This window comes from Anabrus simplex, chromosome 7 (genome assembly GCF_040414725.1).
Source record: "Anabrus simplex isolate iqAnaSimp1 chromosome 7, ASM4041472v1, whole genome shotgun sequence".
Taxonomy (NCBI): Eukaryota; Metazoa; Arthropoda; class Insecta; order Orthoptera; family Tettigoniidae; genus Anabrus; species Anabrus simplex.
Genome location: NC_090271.1, coordinates 285,291,275 through 285,317,639, shown reverse-complemented (window position 1 = coordinate 285,317,639; position 26,365 = coordinate 285,291,275). Strand labels below are relative to the sequence as shown.

General features: G+C 40.5%; 1 long non-coding RNA gene across 1 annotated transcript in view; it reads left to right on the top strand.

Moving 5' to 3' along the window:
- The first annotated feature begins 5,388 nt into the window (after nt 1-5,388).
- The window catches only part of LOC136877110 (uncharacterized), a 37,522-nt gene continuing 16,545 nt past the window's right edge, over nt 5,389-26,365 (top strand). Inside the window, exons 1-2 of the long non-coding RNA XR_011018573.1 lie at nt 5,389-5,595; nt 11,608-11,684. This is a non-coding gene — a long non-coding RNA (uncharacterized lncRNA). The remainder of the gene's footprint in view (nt 5,596-11,607; nt 11,685-26,365) is intronic.

Here is a 26,365-nt window from a genome sequence, read left to right as displayed (position 1 = left end):
TGATATTACTAAGGATGAAAATTACATATCAGAATATTAATGAAAGTGTTAGTTGCTTAGCAACCTGCTAAGTACAGAATGCATTGCGGGTTAGGGTAAGCCTTCCTCTACAATTATTGGTGTGATCATTTTATGATTACTCAAAGTTGGCTGAACTTAGAGACCAATCAATAGCTCATTATTCACTTCAGGTAATTATGGAGAGAATAAAACAGAAATGAAGGCAAATCGGTCCAGCAGAACGGACGGACGGATTTGCCAAAGCAGTTTTTAGTAAATTCCTTAAATATATAGATAATACTTAGATTAGCAAGGTATATATACTAAGTCTGGAATGTCTTCATTTTCTCACATATCATGAGCCGTACTCTTCTTCTGTGGATACACTCGTTTTTCTTCCGATTTATCAGAATACTTTATCACTCCTGTGATTGGAGTCAAAGGGTGCATTATCTGTACCTCCTGCATGTCGTAAGAGGCTACTAAGAGGGGAACAACGAAATAATGACTTATAGACAGCCTACATGTATGTATGTATGTATGTAGGGCTGGTTTGATCCTCAACAGCTCCGCCATGAGCTGTCGTAGATAGCCTAGGCGACACTGACGAGGCATTCTAGGGAAATGAGGAGGGAGGTAGTTTGACGTTTCTTTTCTCACCAAGCCAGAAGTTGATCTTATCAATCTGCCAAGCCCACTGAAATGATCACAACAACCGACACCATGAACGACATTTTCACAGGGACTGGCTGCTAGCATCGCACGTACATCAAGTCACTTTTATATCGTTAGAATGAGACTAAGGTAGACAGGTGAATGAAATTCTTCTAACTCATACCAGAAGACATAGTTTACACTAGGTATCCCCAGCAAAGGAACGCAGACAGCCTATGCGGCGTCAGATCAAAATGACTGGATAAAGAGACTAAGGCCATACGATTATTATCAGAACCCAGGTTTTTAAGCATTGACAGGTTAGATTTCACACTTATTTATGCGAGTATCTCTTAGCACGCACAACGTTTCTGCAGTGGGATTTGCATACATATTAGGGATACGGCCTATTAGAACACCTAAAATGTATGCAACTCACCTATATGAGTGTACAGCGGGCTTGCCGCCACTTGCTACTTGTCAAATAATTTTGCATTTCAACCTATTTAGTGCTTAAAAATCCGGGCTGTAATTATTACTACTGTGTTACCGTACATACGTGAATAATCCGCTCACCCTAATTTGAGAATTTGAGGAGAGAAACAATTATTTTAATTTGTGTTTGATTTACAAGATAATAATCCTACATAATGATGTACTCCAAAACTGAAAACAGCAAACAATACATTTGTTTTAAGAACAGCGTCCTGATCTTCACATGCTCTTGGGTAGGCAAACCCGCTGATCAGAGTTGTCATACGGATTGCTTATCTTCCCCTGATATTTGTAATCGTCTAGTTTCGCCTGTTTTGCAATGAGTGCTGTCTGGTATTAGCTCTATAGGAACATGTTGTGCTGTCTTGCTGTTTCAGTTCTTCAGGTTAGCTTTATAGCATTAAATTCAGTGGCGAGCGTTTATCAGTAAATAATTATACCTTATTATTTATTTATTTAATTCATTTACAGCCCTGGGTTGGTTTTTTCCTCGGACTCATTGAGGGATCCCACCTCTCCCTCCTCAAGGGTAGTGTCCTGGAGCGTAAGACATTTAGTCAGGGATACGGTTGGGGAGGAAGAGCAGTACCTCGCCCAGACGGCTTTACCTGGCATGCTGAACAGGAGCCTTGTGGGGGACGGGAAGATTGTAAGTGTTACACAGGGAAGAGGAAAGGAAGCGGCCGTGGCCTTAAGTTAGGTAACATCCCTGCATTTGTCTGTAGAAGTAGTGCGAAACCACGGGAAACCACTTCGAGGATGGGTGAGGTGGGATTCTAACCACCTCTGCTCAGTTGACCTCCTGAGGCTGGGTGGATTCCGTTCCAGTTCTCGTGCCACTTTTCAGATTTCGTCGCAGAGCTGGGAATCGAACCCGGGCCTCCGGGGGTGGCAGCAAATCACTCTAACCACTACACCACAGAGGTGGACAATAATTCTACATACAGAACAAAATATCATTATCTTCGTTCTCGGAGCTGTTTTATAAAAGAAACTAACGGAAATCTCAGGAGGTTTGATATCCCAAAGATATAACCCGTCGTCACGTTCTGAAATTCTGGAGAGAAGCTATGGAGTATAAACAATGTGTATAAAGCGTGGTGGTGATTACTGTTTCAGAGTAATTACAACTGGGTAACCCTCCTCTCTTAACACTATTCAGTTGTAAAATGGAGCTCCAACACTTCAAAGAATGAAGGTGTCGGAAAAGGGAAGGGCCATCAAGGTAGAGGCAAATAGAGACTCCAGAGACCTTGGTGTCGGAAAAGAACAAGTGTTGGCTGAGGGAGGTAGAACATCAAGGATTAAAGTGAGGAACTTTGAACAAATAAGTTGAAGTAATACCAGACTCAGCTATGAGAATCTTGCTCGACAAAAAAACTTTCCCCAATTGAGAACCCTTCTTAAGACAAGCAGGGCGTTCCGTGGATGTATTCCACCGCCCTGTCGAAAAGTAAGTACTGCGTGTAAACATGCAATCTCTCCCATCTGCTCGTCACTTGAAACACACAATTGAATTTTAGCACAAGCCGCCACTGCTTAAACTCCCGTCCTCAGCATATTCAATAAATTAATATCCCGTATGGCAAATTATGATCTCCTACTATCTTTACTCAGAGTGATATGGTCGTGTCATTAAATTCCATAATTTCATACAACAATTTCAAATAAAAATGCTAGTGGATGTATGTCCCACTAACTTCTTTTCAGGTTATAGGAGACGCTGTGGTGTCATAATTTAGCATCTTGAAATACGACCGGACTGAGTCTTACTTCAATTTAAATTTATATAATGAAGTTTTCAATGGAGTTTGTATTTGTTATATATTCAAGATGGTGGCACTAAATGAAATACTCTTTTCCATTTGCCAGTAATTTGCATATGCGCAAATATTTTTCTATCATTCGTTTTCATTCTTATTTAGTATTCATTAACATTATACGAATAAACTATGCAATAGATCCACAAAAATATTCAATTTTTAGCGTCATACTGAATCTACACCTAGCATTTTTCATATAAAACACCACTTCGTTGTTATTACATCAATAATAAAATAATAATAATAATAATAATAATAATAATAATAATAATAATAAACTCTATATCCCGTTGTATATACAAAATAACATGTCCTGACTGACTGATTCATCATCACCAAGCCAAAACTACTGAACATAAAGAAATGATATTTTCGGGATTATATTGTGGTGTAGGTGCTCAGTAAGGAAGGATTTTTGGACATTCTACCGATAAAGGGATGAAAAGGAGGGTAAATTTGTAAAATGAGTATATCCATGTCTCAAAAAATGAAAAGTTCAAAGTCGTGAAAAGTGGTATTTGGAATCTTCTTTAAAAATAAAGAAACATGTAATTTCTTGTTTCCGGAAAATCCACTTAAGGGAGTAAAAATAAGAGAAAAGGCGATTGAATCCCTTTTATGAGAATACTTATATTTAAAAAAACTGAAGATGTTGAAAACTGGTACCTCAAATTTCTTTTAAAAATAAAGAAAAACGTATATTTTGTTTTCGGAAAATCCACTTCAGGGGGGTTGAAAAGAAGTGAAATGGGGGTGAATATTTAAAATGAGTATATCTCATAAACTGAACATGCTACAGACATAAACATCGTATTTGGATTCTACTTTAAAGATAAAGAAACACGGATTTTTTGGTTTTCGGGAAGTTCACTTATTGGGGGTAAGGGACTGAAAATGGGGTCGAATCCTTTAGTATCAAAACTGAATATGTTACAGACGTGAAAATCGGTATTTGGAATCTCCTTTAAAAATACAGATACATCCTTTTTATGAGGATAAATATGTCTCAAAGCTGGAAGATTTTACAGACGTGAAAATTGTTACTTGGAATATCCTTTAAAAATAAACACGCAGTTTTGTTTTCGGAAAGTGCACTTAATGGGAGAGCGGCGAAAAGAAGTGGAGGAGCTGAATTATTTTTATGAGGATACATATATCTAAAAGTGAAGATGTTACAGACGTGAAAATTGGTACTTGGAATCTCCTTTAAAACATTAAACAGGTATGTTTGTTTTCGAAAAATCTAGTTAAAGGGGCGAATAAAATTGAAAAAGCGGGTGAATTTTTAAAGTAGACTGAAGATGGAGGATGAAAATAAGTGAAAAAGGAGTTGAATTCTGTTTATGGGGATATTTATATCTCAAAGACTGAAGATGTTACAGACATGAAAACTGGTGTTTGGAAATCTCCTTTAAAAATAAACACATCTTTCTTGCTTTTGGAAAGTCCATTTACGGGGGAGGGTGTGGAAGGAAGCGATGAAGGAGTTCAAATTATGGAATCCACGTGAGCGAAGCCACAGGTAAAAGCTAATAATAATAATAATAATAATAATAATAATAATAATAATAATAATAATAATAATAATAATAATAATAATAATAATAATAGTTCACTACTGCAGATTATCTGATGGGCAACTATAAATATCTACAACTGCGTCTCCTAAGTTGCATTTCTGATCCACGCTTTAAATAAATAATTACATTTGATTAACATCAAAATTTCTGTGATAATTGCAGTAGTTTATAGACCTTAATTTGACATTCTTCAGTAGGTGTTACTATTGAGCCGGTGCGTATTTTGACTATAAGTATCTTACATATTTAATACTACCATGTTCTATAAACATGTATTTCATATTTATTAGTGTTATATTTCGATTTATCCAGAAATAATTAGGGGTAGGGCTTAGGAAACACGTAAATCCTAACTCTACCAATTACAGGGTTTACCAATTTATTTATTTTTATACTAACTGGTCAAGGAAGCCAAGAATAATGGCCGAAAGTATTTGTCGTGCTAACCACACGACACCTTACAATCTGCTGGCCTTCGGGCTGAGCAACGGTTGCTTGGTATGCCGTTGCCCTTCGGGGCTGTTACGCCATGGTGTTTTGTTTGGTTTTTTATACTAAAGGGATACTATATTTCTTGCTGAATTTTGTTTGGATTCTCTTAAGACAATATTTTTTCTTGTTTTTTCTATTTTCACAAATAATTATATGCTTTTAAAAAGAGAAATTTTCCTTAAGGAAGTGAACTTAAGTTTACCTGCCTGTCCTTTTCCTGCTCGCTACTTGTTGGGTAACGTTTTCTTGCAATGACATAATGGCAAGAAGGATAATCATGTCCTTGCTGATAAACTCGAGTTATCGATAGTCTTGTACGTTGCCGTCTCCACTTGTATACCTTTAAGACAAACGTGTTCACCCACGCCAAGGCAGAGTTACCAACAATGCGTGTTATATTACTTTTTCTTGCGGTGCTAGCAATATTCATCTCTACAATAGGAGGCGCTCCTGCCGAAGGACGGCAAGTCCGTATGGACTGGGTGACAGCATCTCAAGAAGCTACCGTGGCCCTGATGCCTGTCGTAATCAAATACGCCCGAGCGGTAATGGTGAGTACAATATCTTCTTTTGAGGTATCGTAAAAACAGTTGTTAACTGTTGTTTTCAGGGGGAGACATAAACATCAACCAATCACTACTGATCTGTATTTAGGGCAGTTGCCAAGGTGGAAGATTCCCTATCTGTTGATTTTCCTAGCCTTTTTTTAAATGATTGCAAAGTACACTGACTGACAGAGCAAATGCAACACCAAGGAGGAGTGGTTCGAAAGGGATGAAAGTTGGGGAAAAAACAGAGTCGGCACGGAAGAATAATTGATGTTTATTTCAAACCGATATGCAGGTTACACAATGCGCACGGCATCGACTCAATAGGATGTAGGACCACCGCGAGCGGCGATGCTCGCAGAAACACGTCGAGGTACAGAGTCAATAAGAGTGCGGATGGTGTCCTGAGGGATGGTTCTCCATTCTCTGTCAACCATTTGCCACAGTTGGTCGTCCGTACGAGGCTGGGGCAGAGTTTGCAAACGGCGTCCAATGAGATCCCACACGTGTTCGATTGGTGAGAGATCCGGAGAGTACGCTGGCCACGGAAGCATCTGTACACCTCGTAGAGCCTGTTGGGAGATGCGAGCATTGTGTGGGCGGGCATTATCCTGCTGAAACAGAGCATTGGGCAGCCCCTGAAGGTACGGGAGTGCCACCGGCCGCAGCACATGCTGCACGTAGCGGTGGGCATTTAACGTGCCTTGAATACGCACTAGAGGTGACGTGGAATCATACGCAGTAGCGCCCCAAACCATGATGCCGCGTTGTCTAGCGGTACGGCGCTCCACAGTTACTGCTGGATTTGACCTTTCTCCACGCCGACGCCACACTCGTCTGCGGTGACTATCACTGACAGAACAGAAGCGTGACTCATCGGAGAACACGACGTTCCGCCATTCCCTCATCCAAGTCGCTCTAGCCCGGCACCATGCCAGGCGTGCACGTCTATGCTGTGGAGTCAATGGTAGTCTTCTGAGCGGACGCCGGGAGTGCAGGCCTCCTTCAACCAATCGACGGGAAATTGTTCTGGTCGATATTGGAACAGCCAGGGTGTCTTGCACATGCTGAAGAATGGCGGTTGACGTGGCGTGCGGGGCTGCCACCGCTTGGCGGCGGATGCGCCGATCCTCGCGTGCTGACGTCACTCGGGCTGCGCCTGGACCCCTCGCACGTGCCACATGTCCCTGCGCCAACCATCTTCGCCACAGGCGCTGCACCGTGGACACATCCCTATGGGTATCGGCTGCGATTTAACGAAGCGACCAACCTGCCCTTCTCAGCCCGATCACCATACCCCTTGTAAAGTCGTCTGTCTGCTGGAAATGCCTCCGTTGACGGCGGCCTGGCATTCTTAGCTAAACACGTGTCCTGTGGCACACGACAACACGTTCTATAATGACTTTCGGCTGAGAAATCACGGTACGAAGTGGGCCATTCGCCAACGCCGTGTCCCATTTATCGTTCGCTACGTGCGCAGCACAGCGGCGCATTTCACATCATGAGCATACCTCAGTGACGTCAGTCTACCCTGCAATTGTCATAAAGTTCCGACCACTCCTTCTTGGTGTTGCATTTGCTCTGTCAGTGTAATTGGAAATGTATTGAACATCTCCCTTGGTAAGTTACTCCAATGCCTAACCCCCCTTCCTATAAACGAATATTTGCCCCAATTTGTACTTTCGAATTCCAACTTTACCTTCATATTGTGATCTTTCCTACTTTTAAAGACACCATTCAAACTTCTTTGTCTATTAATGTCATTCCACGCCATCTCTCTACTGACAGCTCGGAACATATCACTTAGTCGAGGAGCTCGTCTCCTTTCTCCCAAGTATTCCCAGCCCAAATTTTGCAACATTTTTGTAACGCTACTCTTTTATCGGAAATCATCCAGAACAAATCGAGCTGTTTTTCTTTGGATTTTGTCCAGTTCTTGAGTCAAGTAATCCTGGTGAGGGTCCCATACACTGCATACTCTAGTAGGGGTCTTACCATAGACTTACATGCTCTCTCCTGTACATCCTTACTACAACCCCTAAACACTCTCATAAGCATGTGCAGATCTGTACCCTTTATTTACAAGCATATTTATGTAAATAAACATCAGTGACATTGTTGCTGGCTTCATACCAAGGCGGCCGCGGTTCAAGTCTCGGCCAGTGCATGTAGGAGTTTTGAAATCCCTGTGGTTCCGACTTCACTCAAATTGGAGATGCAGTGGCTTTAATAATGACATCGATAGTCACGAAAAACCATAAGCTTACTTGCTTACTTTCTTACTACAGAACATAATTTTTCTAAGAATAGGTAAGCAAAATTAAAAAAAAAACATTCACACAATTTTCTTTTTTTTTTTGCTATGGGCTTTACGTCGCACCGACACAGATAGGTCTTATGGCGACGTGGGATAGGAAAGGCCTAGGAGTTGGAAGGAAGCGGCCGTGGCCTTAATTAAGGTACAGCTCCAGCATTTGCCTGGTGTGAAAATGGGAAACCACGGAAAACCATTTTCAGGGCCCATTTTCACGGCTGCCGATAGTGGGATTCGAACCTACTATCTCCCGGATGCAAGCTCACAGCCGCGCGCCTCTACGCGCACGGCCAACTCGCCCGGTACAATTTTCTTTAGAAGAGTTGGAAACCATATTTAAAAGTTAAGGTTATTTATTTATTTATTTATTTATTTATTTATTTATTTATTTAATTCCCACTGTGGAACATTTAAATCAAGCCATATACATCTAAGTCTTCAAAGAATTATCTGGGGATTTAACTTTCACCATCTTCCTCTTCTTCCAAACCCTCTTCATTGTTTGCGACCTGGCTGCCCTTTCTTCATAAGATATGGCATATTGTTTTCGCCGCAAAACTTTTAGTTTAAGTCTTCAGAATCCTTTTCTTTTTTCCATCTGAAATTTTTTGCATTGTGATATTCAACTCTTCTAAATCATCTTGGACTTTTTTGAACAAATTATTTTTTGTTTTACATTTTCAAAAGTAGTTAAATATTTGTTTCAATAGCTTGCTTTCATCTAATCTTCATATGTGACCAAAAAAAGGCAATTTCTCCTTTTATCTTTGTATCTATCATTGACTCACTTTCCCGGTATACCACTGCAATAGGCAACACTCTTCATTGTTCATCTACCTAGTGCTTTTCACTGCAGTACCCGTCGTTAACATATAGCATGTACAAAGTTATCTAACTCCCCAGCTACTTATCGCCAACAATCAGGCAGGCTGTTTTACTTGGGACGCAGCAGTAATACCATCTATCGGAGATGAGTGGCAGCAGAAAAGACAAAGTACATCATCGTAGTGGTCAACGTAATGTTATTGTTGATCAGTTTTATGAGCTTTCGATATCGTAGGCTTTCACAGTTAGTTTTCTTCTGACTCCGTGTTATTAGGGCACCTAATATAAAGAGTCCTTTCTTCTTTCGCGACTCTCTATTGTCTTATTCTTCAAGCGATCGTTCTTTTACGGCTTTTTCTCATTTTTTATAATTATCCTCACTATTTTCCTCGTCGATACGGGCCGATGACTAAGCGATTTAAAACCATCGCCAGTTCACATGTTAAAACAATATTTCCATGTTAGCAATGCTTGGCTTTAATATGGACCAAAACAGAAGTCTAAATTCATGAATTCTATTTTCATATTCGGTACGATAGAACTGTATAAGATAAAAATGATCGGAAATTGGATTACTTATAACTTTTACTACGTAGTACTTTTTGATAGGCCCATTAAGATAGGTATTTAAAAATTGAATTTTTGGCACCTCCCCTAAACTACCATTTTATTCACCTTGAATAACATTATTTTTAGCCTAGACTGTAGTATCTTATTCCCGGACTTAACGATTTTCATTAAATCCTTTTTACCCATCTTTTCTTGTGGCTCGGCGTTGATATGGACTTAGCAACAAAATTCGAAATTCATGGATATCTGTTATCATAGCCGGTTCGGTAAAATGTATGACATAAATGATCGAGCATTTAATTCTATATAAATTATGTATTATTTATCGATAGGGCCATTATAATATGCATATTTGAGAATTACATTTTAGGCCTTTCCCTAAACTACCATTTCACGCAGCGTGAATAAAATTATTTATAGCCTGGTTTGTAGTGACTCATTCCCTGACTTTACATACCGATTTTCGTTAAATTATCTTCAGCCATTTTGCAGTGATACGCTTACAGACAGACAGACAGACAGACAGACAGACAGACAGACAGACAGACAGACAGACAGACAGACAGACAGACAGACAGACAGACAGACAGACAGACAGACAGACAGACAGACAGACAGACAGACACCGGGTGAGTTGGCCGTGCGATCGGGAGCTTGCAGCTGTGAGCTCGCATCCGGGAGATAGTGGGTTCGAATTCCACTGTCGGCGGCCCTGAAGATAATTTTCCGTGGTTTCCCATTTTAACATCAGACAAATGCTGGGGCTGTACCTTAATTAAGGCCACAGCGGCTTCCTTCCCATTCTTAGGCCTTTCCCGTCCCGTCGTCGCCATTAAGACCTATCTGTAAAATAGGAAAAAAAGACAGACAGACATACAAAGATGAAGGACAATTAAAAGTGCATTTTCTTGCTACTGCGGACACGACCGATACAAAAATAGAATTATTTTGAAATTCTGAGCAATTTACAGACAAAACTCATATATATATAGTTTGTTCTGATAATCATTCTGTCTACCTTCTCCAGTCCATCCGTTGTTGATCTGGTGTTAAATTTATTAATTTACTTTCCTCACACTCTTGAAGTTGTCTAAACTGACAAAGAATATAACCCAAACTGTCTATGTCGGTGTTCCAGAAATGGAAATAAAATGTATTTTATTTATATTCTTACAAATCCCTTCATAAAGTTATAAGGATACTTCACGGCTGTAGTAAAGATGTAAAGGAGAGATCGTATAAGTCACTGGTAAGACCCCAGTCAGAGTATGCTTCTATTGCATGGGTTTCACACCAGCTTTACTTGATACGAGAACTGGAAGAGATCCAAAGGATCTTACAAGGGTGATTTCCAACAAAATAGTAGTGATATGTAAATGCTGCAATCTTTGGGCTGGGAATACTTAGAAGTAAGAAGACTAGCTGCTTGTGTAAACGGAAAGTTTCCAGCTGTCAGTGGAAAGATGGCTTGGAATGACATTAGTAGAGTGGAGTGGAGTTTTAAAAAATAGGGAAGACCATAAAACGAAGATAAAGTTGGAATTCAAAAGGATATATTGGGGCACATATTCGTTTATAGGAAAATGAATTAGGGATTGCAAAAATGATCAAGGGAGATGTTCGATAAATTTCCACCTTCTTTAAAATCATTAAGAGAGAACTGGTAGGGGTTCTGACTCCTGGACGACAGCACTAAATACAGATCAATGCTGACTGATTCAGTGATATTATTTCAAGTATATCCAGCTAATGCCTCAGTGGTGTAGTGGTTATCTGCCATCCCCGGAGGTTCGGGTTAGATTCCAGGTTCAGCCACGAAATTTAAAAACGTGGTACGAGGACGGAACGGGGTCCATTCAGCCTCAGTAGGACAACGGGATAGAGAGGTGTTCGATCCCTACTTCGGCCATCCTTGAAGTGGTTCTTCACGGTTTCCCACTTTTCCTCCAGGCAAATGTCGGGACGATACCTGACTTAAAGTCACGTCCGCTTCCTTCCCTCTTCCCCGCCTATCCCATCCAATCTTCCCTTCCCCCACAAGGTCCCAGTTCAGCATAGCAGGTGAAGCTGGCTGGGCGAGGTACTGGACACATGGTCCTAAGGTCCACTCAGTCAAAATAATGAATATCAGGTTAATTCCCGGTCCCATATCCAAATATCAAATTTTCGTCTCCTACGTGTGAGGAATTCGGCCTAGAAGTTCGATCGAATCTCATTATTAAACCGTGTTATTCTACAGAAAATTGCAACGTAATACTATTTGATGTTTGTGAAATCCAATAATAACGAATCTTTCTTTTTCGTAGATGGGTGACTTCCAACCTTAGTGAATAATGCCATCTTCCAAGGGGCACGTAGCGACAAGTACATTAGTCAGATTCAGGTAAGTAAAACCGCTGATATTGAATCAATATAATACTCTTCTGTGCATATGACGGATAACCAGTTGGCAGACTTTTCAGAAGAAGGAAAAATCTACAATAGTTAATATTAATATAATTAAATTTATTATTGTGTCATTACTCAGAGCCTCCGTGGCCGGCCTTTCATCGCTGGGTTATCTGGTTCAAATCCCGGTCACTCAATGTGTTGTACTGACAAAGCGGAGGCGGGTCGAATTTTTCTCCGGACACTCCAGTTTTCCTTGTCATCTTTCATTCCAGCAACACTCTCCAGTAATCTGTCAATGATTTACCATCCAATAAGAGAAATGCGACAGACTTCGGCAGCCGGCACAGTTCCTATTCTCTCTGCTAGATAGGGGCTTCATTCATTCCATTCCTGACCCGGTCGAATGACTGGAAATACGCTGTGGATTTTCATTTCATTGTGTCATTATCTGTCCGATTGCTTGATTAAATGGTAGGGATGTGCGCGGTTGAAGCGTGGAATCTAGCGTGTAGACTCCATCGACTCCGAACACCGGGGTCGGTTCGCTTGATGCCTCGCGTCTCCAAGTTCACCTGACGCCCATTGCGGAGCCACGCGCGAGGCGAGACGCGGAAAGGTAACATGAATAATACAATGCATGTTCATACTCGTTCTTCGTGTGGGATTTAAAGAGTTTTGTAGAATGAAGTATCGTCAAAGAAGACGACGAGCGTAATGGTGTAGTTTAAATGCAACGAGTCAAGCCAGAAAGTGTCCGCATAACAGACCACGGAGATTTAATTTCATGTCCTTATTTGTTCAGATGAAAATGATAAAGAAATATGGATGGTAAATAATTAATTAATATGGCTAAGACTGTGAAAGATGGAAACAAATCTAACGTGGGTAAAGTAATGAAAAATAAACAACATTCTATCATAAATGAAACTATTGAAATAAACACAGCGAGCGAAGCCTTAACCAAACCCACATACATGTTGGTGGCTATACAGTGTCCAATAAGATTTTTTACAATTTGTTTTTTTACGTCGTACCGACACAGATTGGTCTTATGGTGACGATGGGATAGGAAAGGCCTAGGAGTGGAAAGGAATTAAGGTACATCCCCAGAATTTGCCTGGTGTGAAAATGGAATAAACGGAAAACCATCTTCAGGGCTGCCGGCAGTGGGATTCGAACCCATTATCTCCCGGATTGGAGCACACAGCCGCGCACCCCTAACCGCATGGCCAGCTCGCCCGGTGTCCAATAAATTAAACTGCGAAAATGGGGACCACGAATTTCCTCCCATAAATGAAGTTACGTGAATGAACCATACGAATGGTGCCCAAATTATCATTCGCGCGTGTTCTATATGGGATAGCAAGGCACTTCCAGCCTATGTACGAAAGAAACTACTTGTTTTTCTTCTACTTCCACAGACTATGTATAATCTGTAAGTATTATTTTTCACTGTGAGTTCTGATGTATCCTGGAGAGATTATCCACTGAACTGGCCATTTTTCTTTTCTTACGATTTGCTTACTGTCGAACCGACACAGACAGGTTTTATGGCGACGATGAGATAGAAAAAGGCTAGGAGTGGAAAGGAAGCAGCCATGGCGTTAATTAAGATATATCCCCAGCATTTGCCCTGTGTGAAAATGGGAAACAATGGAAAACGATCTTCAGGGGTGCCGACAGTGAGGTCCGAACCAACCAGATCTTGAATGCAAGCTCACATCTGCCCACCCCTAACCGCACGGCTAACTTGCTTGGTAACATTGCCTTTTTGTATATCATAAATTTGTAATTTAAGCCCAAATTTATGACTATTTTAGAGTACGCTTTCAGCATTTATTATTATTATTATTATTATTATTATTAACAGTTGGAATAAATAATTAACAGATCTTTGTTGTTGTATAAACCTCAGTGGTACTAACTTAACCTAACTAGCGCGAGGTAAACAAAGCCACGTATTTTTTGACAGCCACGTGCTTTTTGACAGACAACAACGCATCGCTAACCTCAGTACTGCCATCTTGACGGGCCTAAACCTCAGTAGTACCAACTTAACCTAACTAGCGCGAGATAAACAAATCCACGTGTTTTTTGACAGTCATGTGCTTTTTTGACAGCTGTCATCCACCATCTTTAAACTACAGAGCACCGTGCTGCCCTCTTTATCGCAGTAGCTGTAAATTCGTCACCTATCATCGGCAGTGCTGTCATCTTGGCGGGCCTAAACCTTAGTGCTACCAACTTAACTTCACTAGCGTGAGATAAACAAATCCACGTGCAGCTGTCATCCACTATCTTTAATCTATAGAACACAGTGCTGCCCTCTTTAGCTAGATACCTGTGGTGGCAGGCAATTCTACGTGACAACAGCCATCTTTGAGCATCGTGCTGCCCTCTATGTGGTGGCGGCAAATTCTACATGCTCTTGTTTGGAAACAAACCCACGCGCTTTTTTTTTGACAGCCATCATCCGCCATCTTTAAGCAACAGAGTACAGTGCTGCCCTCTTTATGGTGGCGGCAAATTCTACATGCTCTTGTTTGGAAACAAAGCTACATGCTTTTTTTTGACAGCCATCATCCGCCATCTTTAAGCAACAGAGTACAGTGCTGCCCTCTATGTGGTGGTGGCAAATTCCACGTGCTTTGTTTTGACAGCTGTCACCCGCCATCTTTAACCAACAGAGCACTATGCTGCTATCATGCGGGCAATTTCGTTAGCTGTCATCCGACATCTTTAATGAACAGAGCACCGTGCTGCCCTCATGCGGGGCAATTTCGTTAGCTATCATCCGCCATCTTTAATGAACAGAGCACCGTGCTGACCTCATGCGGGGCAATTTCGTTAGCTATCATCCGCCATCTTTAATGAACAGAGAACCGTGCTGCCCTCACGCGGGGCAATTTCGTTAGCTGTCATCCGCCGTCTTTAATGAACAGAGCACCGTGCTGCCCTCATGCGGGGGCAATTTCGTTAGCTGTCATGCGCCATCTTTAATGAACAGAGCACCGTGCTGCCATCTTTGTGTTGGCGTCTTTATTCTTTGACATGTGGTGGCGGCAAATTCCACATACGCCATCTGAGAGCACCGTGCTGCGCTCTTCATCGTAGTAGTGGACAATTTAAAAAGAACATGTCAAGGAATACCTTTGTTCTAGGAGAAGAAAAGACTACAGTTCTGAACGGCTTGCGTAAGATAGCGATTGTTATAACCTCCTTTTCCCTGCTCTGTTAAGGCATAGCTTTATCGAATACTTGAAGATTATATTACAAAAGAAGTGATTAAGAATATAATCGATACAACATATGATCAGAACATTGAATGATGTGTTTGGGGTGCACCTTCGTTCTAAGAGAATCGAACCCGAGACTGCTGGGTGAGAGGCAAGAACACTAAACCAAACCGTAGGAGCCGGCAATTCTCTTTCTATATAATAATTTCGTGTGGCTCTTTCTAGTCAAGTGCAGTCTAAAAATAAATCCTAGTCTTGTTGCATCAGGAAGGGTGACTGGCTAAATCCTGGTCTTTCAGCGTCAGGAAGGGCAACCGGTCGTAAAACTGATTCTTGCGATTTAAACTCTTACGTCAGGAGGGGCACTCGGCTATAAAAACATATTTTTAATCCCAAGAGAATCGAATCCGAGACTGCCGGGTGAGAGGCAAGCACACTAAACCAAACCGTAAGAGCCGGTAATTCTCTTTCTATATAATAATTTCGTGTGGCTATTTCTAGCCAAGTGCAGACTAAAAATAAACCCTAGTCTTGTTACATCAGGAAGGGTAACTGGCTAAATCCAGGTCTTTCAGCGCCAGGAAGGGCAACCAGCCGTAAAACAGATTCTTGCGATTTAAAATCTCATGTTAGGAAGGGCACTTGGCTGTAAAACATATTTTTAATCCCAAGAGAATCGAACCCGAGACTACCGGGTGAGAGGTAAGCACACTAAACCAAACTGTAGGAGCCGGCAATTCTCTTTCTATATAATAATTTCGTGTAGCTATTTCTAGCTAAGTGCAGTCTAAAAAAATAAATCCTAGTCTTGTTACATCAGGAAGGGTAACTGGCTAAATCCTGGTCTTTCAGCGTCAGGAAGGGCAACCGGCCGTAAAACAGATTCTTGCGATTTAAAATCTCATGTTAGGAAGGGGCACTCGGCTGTAAAACATATTTTTAATCCTGGCCCTGCCACGTTAGGAACCACATCTAGCTGTAAAAAAGGAGCTCCAAACATTTACAGTGTTAAGCTTTAGGAACAGGCCATGGGTTACATTTTTTGTTCTACCGCATAGAACACTATCTTTGAAGTTGTATTGGCGCTGTCAGTCAGAGCGAGGTGCGGAATGCATGCGTTGACTGAAATTGTACACTCGGCTTCCGGCTGTAGTAACCTTGAACGAGGACACTGCGTGCTGATAAGCCACTTGTAACTCACGGAACGTTTTCTTAGCTGTGTAGCATTTAGCTGGTGTAAGTTCCTAACATAAGATATTATGATTGTACGGAGAGGTTAAAACACAGTGCCAGCACATAGCCTACCCCTATCGAAAGAGCCTGCACGGCGCCGGCATATAGGCTAGTCCTGTTGAAGGAGTCTGCACAAGGTTTAACGCCCCCATCAACGACCCTTACTTAATGCTGGCTTTTTGCACGCCCTCGAAACTGCTTAAGAATGTAATATACTACAGTAGGGAGAGGGTAAAACCCAGTGCCGGCACATAGCCTACTCCTACCGAAGAAGCCTGCACACAGCTTATCGCCTCCATCCGACAGATGAATCACCATCAACATCTTATACTCACAATCATTTTCGAACGAGTCTGCAGAAGGTTTAACGCCCCCATCAACAACCCTTACTTAATGCTGGCTTTTTGCACGCCCTCGAAACTACCTAAGAATGTAATATACTACAGTAGGGAGAGGGTAAAACCCAGTGCCGGCACATAGCCTACTCCTACCGATGAAGCCTGCACACAGCTTATCGCCTCCATCCGACAGATGAATCGCCATCAACATCTTGTACTCACAATCATTTTCGAAGGAGTCTGCACAAGACTTAACGCCCCCATCAACAACCCTTACTTAATGCTGGCTTTTTGCACGCCCTCGAAACTACCTAAGAATGTAATATACTACTGTAGGGAGAGGGTAAAACCCAGTGCCGGCACATAGCCTACTCCTACCGATGAAGCCTGCACACAGCTTATCGCCTCCATCCGACAGATGAATCACCATCAACATCTTGTACTCACAATCATTTTCGAAGGAGTCTGCACAAGGTTTAACGTCCCCATCAACAGCCCTTACTTAATGCTGGCTTTTTGCACGCCCTCGAAACTACCTGAGAATGTAATATGCAACAGTAGGATCGCCTCCATCCGACAAATGAATCACCCTCAACACTCGTGTGGCCGCAATCATTCTCGCTACTTCGAGAGATAGCGGGTTCGAAGCCCTACTGTCGGAAGCCGTAAAAAAGCAAATGCTAGGTGAGGGACCTGCGCGATCGTCATAACGTGTAATTACATGATCTAGCTAGATGCGGTTTTAGCTCAATACCTTTAAGTGCCTACAGGTAAGGAATACCGCGGATTTAGCTTAGTACCCTCCCGTTTAAGTCCAGAGGTCGAGGATCGCGTGCTAACTTTCCAAGGCTCGATCCGCTGCAGAACTCTTAAATTCTGACACCTCGGCATCAACAGCAGGTTCGATCCCGGCTTAAATACGTCAGCCTGCAGAACTCAGCGTAAGACCCTCAGGAGAGCTCTTGTTGCATAAACATTTCGTTCCGACTGTACTGCAAACGTCTGCAATTCTTGATATCCGCTTGGTAACAAGGAGCATATTTACTCGCTGCAGTCTGCGTGAAGCGCTCACAGTTCTTTGTGTATGTCTATTACGTGCACATCTCCCGTCTAAGTACTGTCTGCTGTGAATATTATTCTTCAGCCTTGAACTTAAGGTAAGCCTGAACTGTTAGTTACTGTTTGCAAAGTAACTTCTACGCTGGTAATAAACATGTACATTCATATATGTTTGTTCTTTTCTTTTTAGGTACAACTAGAATATTATCATTCGAGTTACAGGCTTGAAAGTACGCATTTTATTCATCCGAGTAACAGTCTGCAGCACGTGCATTTTTAAGGTATGTTTTCGAACTTTGAGTTGTAAAGATAGCTAGGCTAGCTGATGTACCCTACACTACATTCATATATGTTTCTTCTTTTTTAGGTACGACCAGAATATTATCATTCGAGTTTCAGGCTTGAAAGTACGCATTTTATTCATCTGAGTAACAGTCTGCAGCACGTGCATTTTTAAGGTATGTTTCGAATTTTGAGTTGTAAAGATAGCTAGGCTAGCTGACGTACCCTACACTACATTCATATATGTTTGTTCTTTTCTTTTTAGGTACAACAAGAATTTTATCATTCGAGTTTCAGGCTTAAACGCACGCATTTTATTCATCCGAGTAACAGTTTGCAGCGCGAAGATTTTAAGGTAAGTCCGACCTCTATACGTTGAAACTTGGTTTCTTCCGAACATCACAACTTTAGTCTAATCATAAATAGTTGTTCTCTTCAATCCTCATGCTATAGACGAGGTTAATCTTATAATTTCAAACTCACAGCAATGTCCGACCTCTATACGTTGAAACTTGGTTTCTTCCGAACATCGTAACTTTAGTCTATTGATAAATAGTCGTTCTCTTCAATCCTCATGCTATAGACGAGGTTAATTTTATAATTTCAAACACACATAGCTATGTCTGAAATCAACAGGCTGAAACTTGGTTTGTTCTAAAACATCGTAACTTTAGTCTATTGATAAATAGTTATTTTCTTTAATCTGCATGTCATAGAAGAGGTTAATCTTATAATTTCAAACTCACAGCAATGTCCGACCTCTATACGTTGAAACTTGGTTTCTTCCGAACATCGTAACTTTAAGCTAATCATAAATAGTTGTTCTCTTCAATCCTCATGCTATAGACGAGGTTAATCTTATAATTTCTAACTTACAGCAATGTCTAACATCTATACGTTGAAACTTGGTTTCCTCCGAACATCGTAACATTAGTCTAATGATAAATAGTTGTTATCTTCAATGTTTTATGCTGTAGAAGAGGTTAATCTTATAATTTCAAACTCACAGCAATGTCTGACCTGTACAGGTTCAAACTTGGTTTCTTCCGAACATAGCAACTTTAGTCTATTGATAAATAGTTGTTCTCTTCAATGTTTTATGCTGTAGAAGAGGTTAATCTTATAATTTCAAACTCACAGCAACGTCTGACCTGTACAGGTTCAAACTTGGTTTCTTCCGAACATAGCAACTTTAGTCTATTGATAAATAGTTGTTCTCTTCAATCTTTCATGCTGTAGAGGAAGTTAATCTTATAATTTCAAACTCACAGCAATGTCTGACCTCTATAGGTTGAAACTTGGTTTCTTCCGAACATAGCAACTTTAGACTATTGATAAATAGTTGTTCTCTTCAATCTTTCATGATGTAGAAGAGGTTAATCTTATAATTTCAAACTCACAGCAATGTCCGACCTCTATACGTTAAAACTTGGTTTCTTCCGAACATCGTAACTTTAGTCTATTGATATATAGTTGTTCTCTTCAATCCTCATGCTGTAGAAGAGGTTAATCTTATAATTTCAAACTCACAGCCATGTCCGACCTCTATAGGTTGAAACTTGGTTTCTTCTGAACATCACAACTTTAGTCTAATGATAAATAGTTGTTCTCTTCAATCAGCATGCTGTAGAAGAGATTAATCTGATAATTTAAAACTCACAGCCATGTCCGACCTCTACAGGTTGAAACTTGGTTTCTTCCGAACATCACAACTTTCGTCTAATGATAAATAGTTATCCTCTTCAGTCAGTATGCTGTAGAAGAGGTTAATCTTATAATTTCAAACTTTCAGCAATGTCTGACTTCTATAGGCTGAAACTTGGTTTCTTTCGAACATAGCAACTTTCGCCTAATCTCTATTGGTTGTTCTCTTCAAGCCTCATGCTGTAGAAGAGGTTAATCTTATAATTTCAAACTCACAGCCATGTCCGACCTCTATACGTTGAAACATGGTTTCTTCCGTACATCACAACTTTAGTCTAATGATAAATAGTTGTTCTCTTCAATGTTTTATGCTGTAGAAGAGGTTAATCTTATAATTTCAAACTCACAGCAATGTCTGACTTCTATAGGTTGAAACTTGGTTTCTTTCGAACATAGCAACTTTCGCCTAATCTCTATTGGTTGTTCTCTTTTCAGATGTTCCCCTGCTGTGAGGAATGCATTGTAACGTTTACAAGGCGAGATAACTTCATGCGCCATATGAAATCAAAACACCCTAGCATAACATCTGCTTTATGTAAAGATTGTAGTGTGTATTTCGCTAACGTAGAGCGATACGAGGCTCACTTAGTAGAAGCGCATCAGGTATCTACTTGCCCTCAGGTAATAGGAGAAAAGCGTAAAAAACGGATGTAGCTGTATAAAGTACTAGTAGTAAAAACCCTAGAAAAAATCATGAACTTCAAACTATTCACTGCGAGCACTGTAACACTGATGTACCATCTTCACATTTTCAGGGACACTTACGGAGTAATGCGCATAAAAATAATGCGTGTAGAAGTGGTAGTAACGCAAAGATCGAGGAAATTAATACAGCATTTAAAAGTAGGATTTCTAGTTACAGAATTCGCACCAGTCAAAAGTTTCAGAGCACTTCAAACTTTTTAAATTGTGTTCAACCGGATGTACAACAGCTTCTTGCTAAATCTTTGTCCAATCATAATTTATTTAAAGTTAATTTTGAACTTTTCGCCTTGTACATTAAAAGCACGGATGAATCTGAAATAACGGACATTAAATCATTCAATACGAAGAATTTTGGTGATGTACTTAGGGATGTCTCTAACATTATTTCAACTAAGAGCGAGGAATTTCAGGAAAAGGAATCAGGGTGGGATTTAGTTGAAATAATGTATCTAGAAGTTAACATCAATAAGTACAATCCCATGCGAGGTTCATCGTACATCGAGCTGCCGACATGGATTCAGCGAAAAGAAGCTGTTGTAAACATCCAAAACAATGACGAAGCATGTTTTGCATGGGCGGTGATGTCGGCTTTAAATCCTGCTAAATCGAATGTAGCGAATAGAACATCATCGTATCCACACTATTCAACGCAGCTAAATTTCGATAGTATAGAATTTCCTGTGCAGTTAAAGGATATTAAGCGCTTTGAGGAACTAAATAACATTAGCATTAATGTGTATGGTGTAGAGAAAAAGTCTGTAGTAGGTCCTCTGTATTATACATGTCATAAGAAGAGTACTCATGTTAACTTACTCTATATCGAAAACAGTGGGAATAGCCACTTTTGCTGGATTAAAAATCTGAGTAGACTTGTTGGTAGTCAGTTGTCCAAAGAAAGGTGTAAAAAGTGGCTATGTGATGGATGCTTGCAGTATTTTAGAACTGAAGATCAGTTAACGAAGCATTCCAAGAATGACTGCAATCATGTACGTACAGAGATACCTACTACAGGCAATGATGTTTTAAAATTTACAAATTTTCACAAGCAGATGTGGGTACCTTTCGTGATTTATGCAGACTTTGAAGCCATCCTCACGCCATGCAACACATGCTTACCTAATCCTGACAACTCTTTCACTAATACTACGCACATGCATGTCCCGTATAGCTTCGCGTATTACATCAAGTGTAGTTATGATAGTACGCTTAACAAGTCAGAGCTGTATCGAGGACCTAATGCTGCTAAAGTATTTTTAGAAAGACTTGAAAGTGATGCAGTTCGTCTTGGTCGTATTCTAAATAGTAATATTCCTATGAAGCCACTCACCGAAATTCAGTTAAATGATCATGAACGTGCTATAAAGTGTGGCATTTGTGATGGGGAGTTTTCCGAAAATGACCCTAAAGTTTTTGATCATGATCATTTAACTGGTTTCTACAGATGTGCCGCTCATTATAGCTGTAATCTTAAGTACAGAGTTCCTAAATTTATCCCTGTAATTTTTCATAACTTATCTGGTTACGACTCACATTTCATCATTTCACAATTTGGAGCTTCAGATGAAAAAGTAGATATAATCCCTCAGAATAAAGAGCGGTACATTGCGTTTGCAAAGTCTGTAAAAGTAGATGCGGAGCATTACATAAAACTGAGATTCCTTGAATCGTTTCGCTTTATGGCGAGTAGCCTCGATAAACTTTCTAGTCATTTACAGCCAGAACAATTTACGGAAATTCGACGCGTTTTTCCTGAAGAAGCGCAGTTTAATTTACTTCGGCGTAAGGGTGTTTTTTGTTATGAATATCTTGACTGCTTAGAACGCCTCGAAGAACGTGCTTTACCATCGAAACAATCCTTTTACAGCTCGCTGAATTCAGCAGATATTAGTGATGATGACTATTTACATGCACAACATATCTGGGAGCAGTTCCACATTCAAACGCTAGGTGAATACTCAGACTTATATTTAAAAACGGATGTACTTTTGTTAGCTGATGTTTTTGAAAATTTTCGCAGTGTTTGCAAGAAAACCTACAGCCTTGACCCATGTCAGTATTTTACTGCGCCTGGGTTAAGTTGGGATGCTATGTTAAAATACACGCAGGTGAATTTGGAACTGCTAACCGATATTGATATGGTGCACTTTATAAAATCGTCTATTCGAGGCGGTCTAAGTCAGTGCAGCGGGCGGTATTCTAAAGCAAATAATAAGTACATGCCGAGTTTCGATTCTAGTCAGGAATCTCAGTATATTGTTTATCTCGATGCTAATAATCAGTATGGGTGGGCAATGATTCAGCATCTACCCGTGAGTGGTTTCCGCTGGCTAACGCAGTGCGAAATTGATGCTTTACAGCTGCACGCCCTAGGCGATGAAGCTGATAAAGGCTATTTCCTCGAAGTTGACTTACAGTATCCTAAAGAGTTACACACTTCTCATAATGACTTACCGTTCTGCCCTGAAAATGTGAAGTCCCCGTACATCGCATCAACGACGAAAATGCTAAATGCTAATTTGTGTGATAAATCTAAGTATATCATTCATTACCGAAATTTAAAACAGTGTTTGCAGCATGGTTTGAAGTTATCCAAAATTCATCGCGTACTAGAATTTAATCAGTCACCGTGGCTAAAGCCATATATCGATATGAACAATAATTTAAGAACGAATGCGGTTAACGAGTTTGAAAAAGATTTCTACAAGCTCATGAATAACAGTGTGTTTGGTAAGACTATGGAAAATGTTGACAAACGCGTTGATGTAAAATTGATTACAAACTGGGAAAATATTAAGAAAAGGTATGGTGCTAACTATTTAATAAGTAAACCAAATTTCCACAGCTGCACCATCATACATGAGAATTTAGTTATTATACAGATGAATCGTGTTAAGGTTAAGTACGACAAACCTACCTACGTCGGCTTTGCAGTACTTGAATTGGCTAAAACACTCATGTATGAATTGCATTACGATTATATGATGAAGAAGTACGCGCATAATGCACAATTGCTCTACACAGATACCGATTCGTTTATTTATCAAATCAAAACTGATGACTATTACAATGATATAAAGCCAGACTTGGGTAGGTTTGATACAAGTAACTATCCTGAAAATAATCAATATCATCTACCGCTAGTGAACAAAAAGGTTCTAGGTAAAATGAAAGATCAATGTGCTGGGAATATTATCGATTCATTTGTAGGTACTAAATCCAAGTCATATTGCATAAAACTCTTAAATGAACTACAAATAAAGAGATTGAAGGGAGTTAAAAAGAATGTCGTTTAGAATCAGCTAAGTTTTGAAAACTATAACAATTGCATTAAAAGTAATCCACCTGTTTTGCATAAGCAAATGTCTGTCATTAGAAGCATGAAGCACCAGTTGTACACTCATTTAATTAGTAAGGTAGCCCTTAATAGTGATGATTGCAAACGGTTTGTCATTCCAAATTCTACCAACACTCTAGCCTGGGGGCATAGTAGTATTGATAGGTACTACTTTACATAAAGCAGATGTGTGTAAACATTATGCTAGAGGTGTGTACTTTGTAATATATACGTTACGCTGTCTTACATCACAATTCACTATACATATTGTATAAAGATAGGGAGAGGTACGCTGAGAGCGTAGTACAGCAAGTTTAAACTTGTACATACAAGAATTGCGTCGAGAATGGGAGAAGTACGCAAACATCACTACGGTAAAATGATTCGAGATAAAACTTGTACATACAAGATGTAAATAAATAATGTAGAATTGGCATATTCTTTTATTTTAGATTAGGTATTACCTTCCTGCCGCTCCTTATTTGCAAGATAGAGTTTCGTTTATTACTCAAAGAAGAAAAGCAAGAAAGAAGGTGATGAGCAGATTCGTAAGTATGTTATTGTCTAGCTCATGTTGAGAAGATACATTTTTTCTTTTTCTAAACAGTGTTTGATTGCAATGCAGTGTTCAACAACATCGAACTATAAACGGTAGTATGTGTTCAAGTCTAAACTTGCAATACTCTTGCTTTTGCAATGCATGTTCGATAGAGATGTAGCTTGATAGAGGAAGAAGAGCAGCTTAGTAAGTATGTTGAGAAGATAATTTTTTCTTTCTAAACAGTGCTCGATTCTAGCCATACAATGCAGTATTCAACAACATCGAACTGTAGTATGCAGTTTAAGTTGTAATAAGTTTTGAACAGTAGTATGTGTGTTCAAGTCTGAACATACATCACTGCGGGTATGGGAGCGGATCACAGCTAACGAAATTGCCCCCGCATGAGGGCAGCACGGTGCTCTGTTCATTAAAAATGGCGGATGACAGCTAACGAAATTGCCCGCTTGATAGCAGCATAGTGCTCCGTTGGTTAAAGATGGCGGGTGACAGCTATCAAAAAAGCATGTAGCTTTGTTTCCAAACAAGAGCATGTAGAATTTGCCGCCACAATAAAGAGGGCAGCACTGTACTCTGTTGCTTAAAGATGGCGGATGATGGCTGTCAAAAAAAAAGCGCGTGGGTTTGTTTCCAAACAAGAGCATGTAGAATTTGCCGCCACCGCATAGAGGGCAGCACGATGCTCAAAGATCGCTGTTGTCACGTAGAATTGCCTGCCACCACAGGTATCTAGCTAAAGAGGGCAGTACTGTGTTCTATAGATTAAAGATGGTGCATGACAGCTGCACGTGGATTTGTTTATCTCACGCTAGTGAGGTTAAGTTGGTAGCACTAAGGTTTGGGCCCGCCAAGATGACAGCACTGCCGATGATAGGTGACGAATTTACAGCTACTGCGATAAAGAGGGCAGCACGGTGCTCTGTAGTTTAAAGATGGTGGATGACAGCTGTCAAAAAAGCACGTGGCTGTCAAAAAACAAGTGGATTTTTTTATCTCGCGCTAGTTAGGTTAAGTTGGTACTACTGAGGTTTAGGCCCGTCAAGATGGCAGTACTGAGGTTAGCGATGCGTTGTTGTCTGTCAAAAAGCACGTGGCTGTCAAAAACACGTGGATTTGTTTACCAATTCAAATCTCGCGCTTGTGAGGTTAAGTTGGTACCACTGAGGTTTAGACCCGTCAAGATGGCAGCAGTGAGGTTAGCGATGCGTTGTTGTCGATGACAGCTGTCAAAAAGCACGTGGCTTTGTTTACAAATTCAAATCTCGCGCCAAAATTCAAATTTCCCGCCAAAATTCAAATTTCCCGCGCGAGGAGGAGGGGGCGGCCGAATCCCTGTATTATACTACTAATAGGCTTTGTTGATCATGTCCTTGCGGAAAGTACGCACTCCTCGAATATCACTTAGCTATTGCGTGCCGTTACACTGACGCTTTCTTCTTTTATAGTCTGAGGGGAATAACACGCCCAATAGTACATTCCCAGGATACGAGAGCCTGCCTTTGTGTTCGGCCAGCTACCCCGCAACGGATATTTCAAATAAGTTAGAAATAAACAAAACAGGCACAGTTACATCGTTTTAATGGCTCATTCTACTTCAAAAATATCAACGGGAATTGTCCTCATCATTGATCTGTGGGATATGGCTCTGTGACCTATATGTGGGAACGAATTCAAATGATTGCAGACCTGGACATTTTTGGTTAGCGGTCGCCCTGACATTATTCGGTAGTTCCCGATTTCAAATCCCTCGCTCTGTCTCTTGCATGCTGTTTGCTTACTTTCTCCTTTCCTCACGTATCCAAGCCATCGACGAGGTTTACACTAGTAAAATTACGGCATCTTGCCTTGGTTCATCTGAGGGAAAGCGCCGCACCCGCCTTGCTACGGGTTCGACACAGTTATACTCACGGTCACCCAACGTTCCTTAACGCTGTATTCAAAATGTTCCACAGTATTAAATCAGTTCAATTGGACCGTGATATGATACGGTTCAATAGTTTGCAAGGGAATACTGCAATATCAGTTTTGATTCTATCCGAACGTTATATAAAACCTGGAACGTATAACTTCTATTCATAAAATACATTGACATGTCGTATGGCTTTTAGTGCCGGGATATACCAGGACGGGTTCGGCTCGCCAAGGTGCAGGTCTTTCTATTTGACGCCTGTAGGTGACCTGCGTGTCGTGATGAGGATGAAATGATGATGAAGACATCACGTA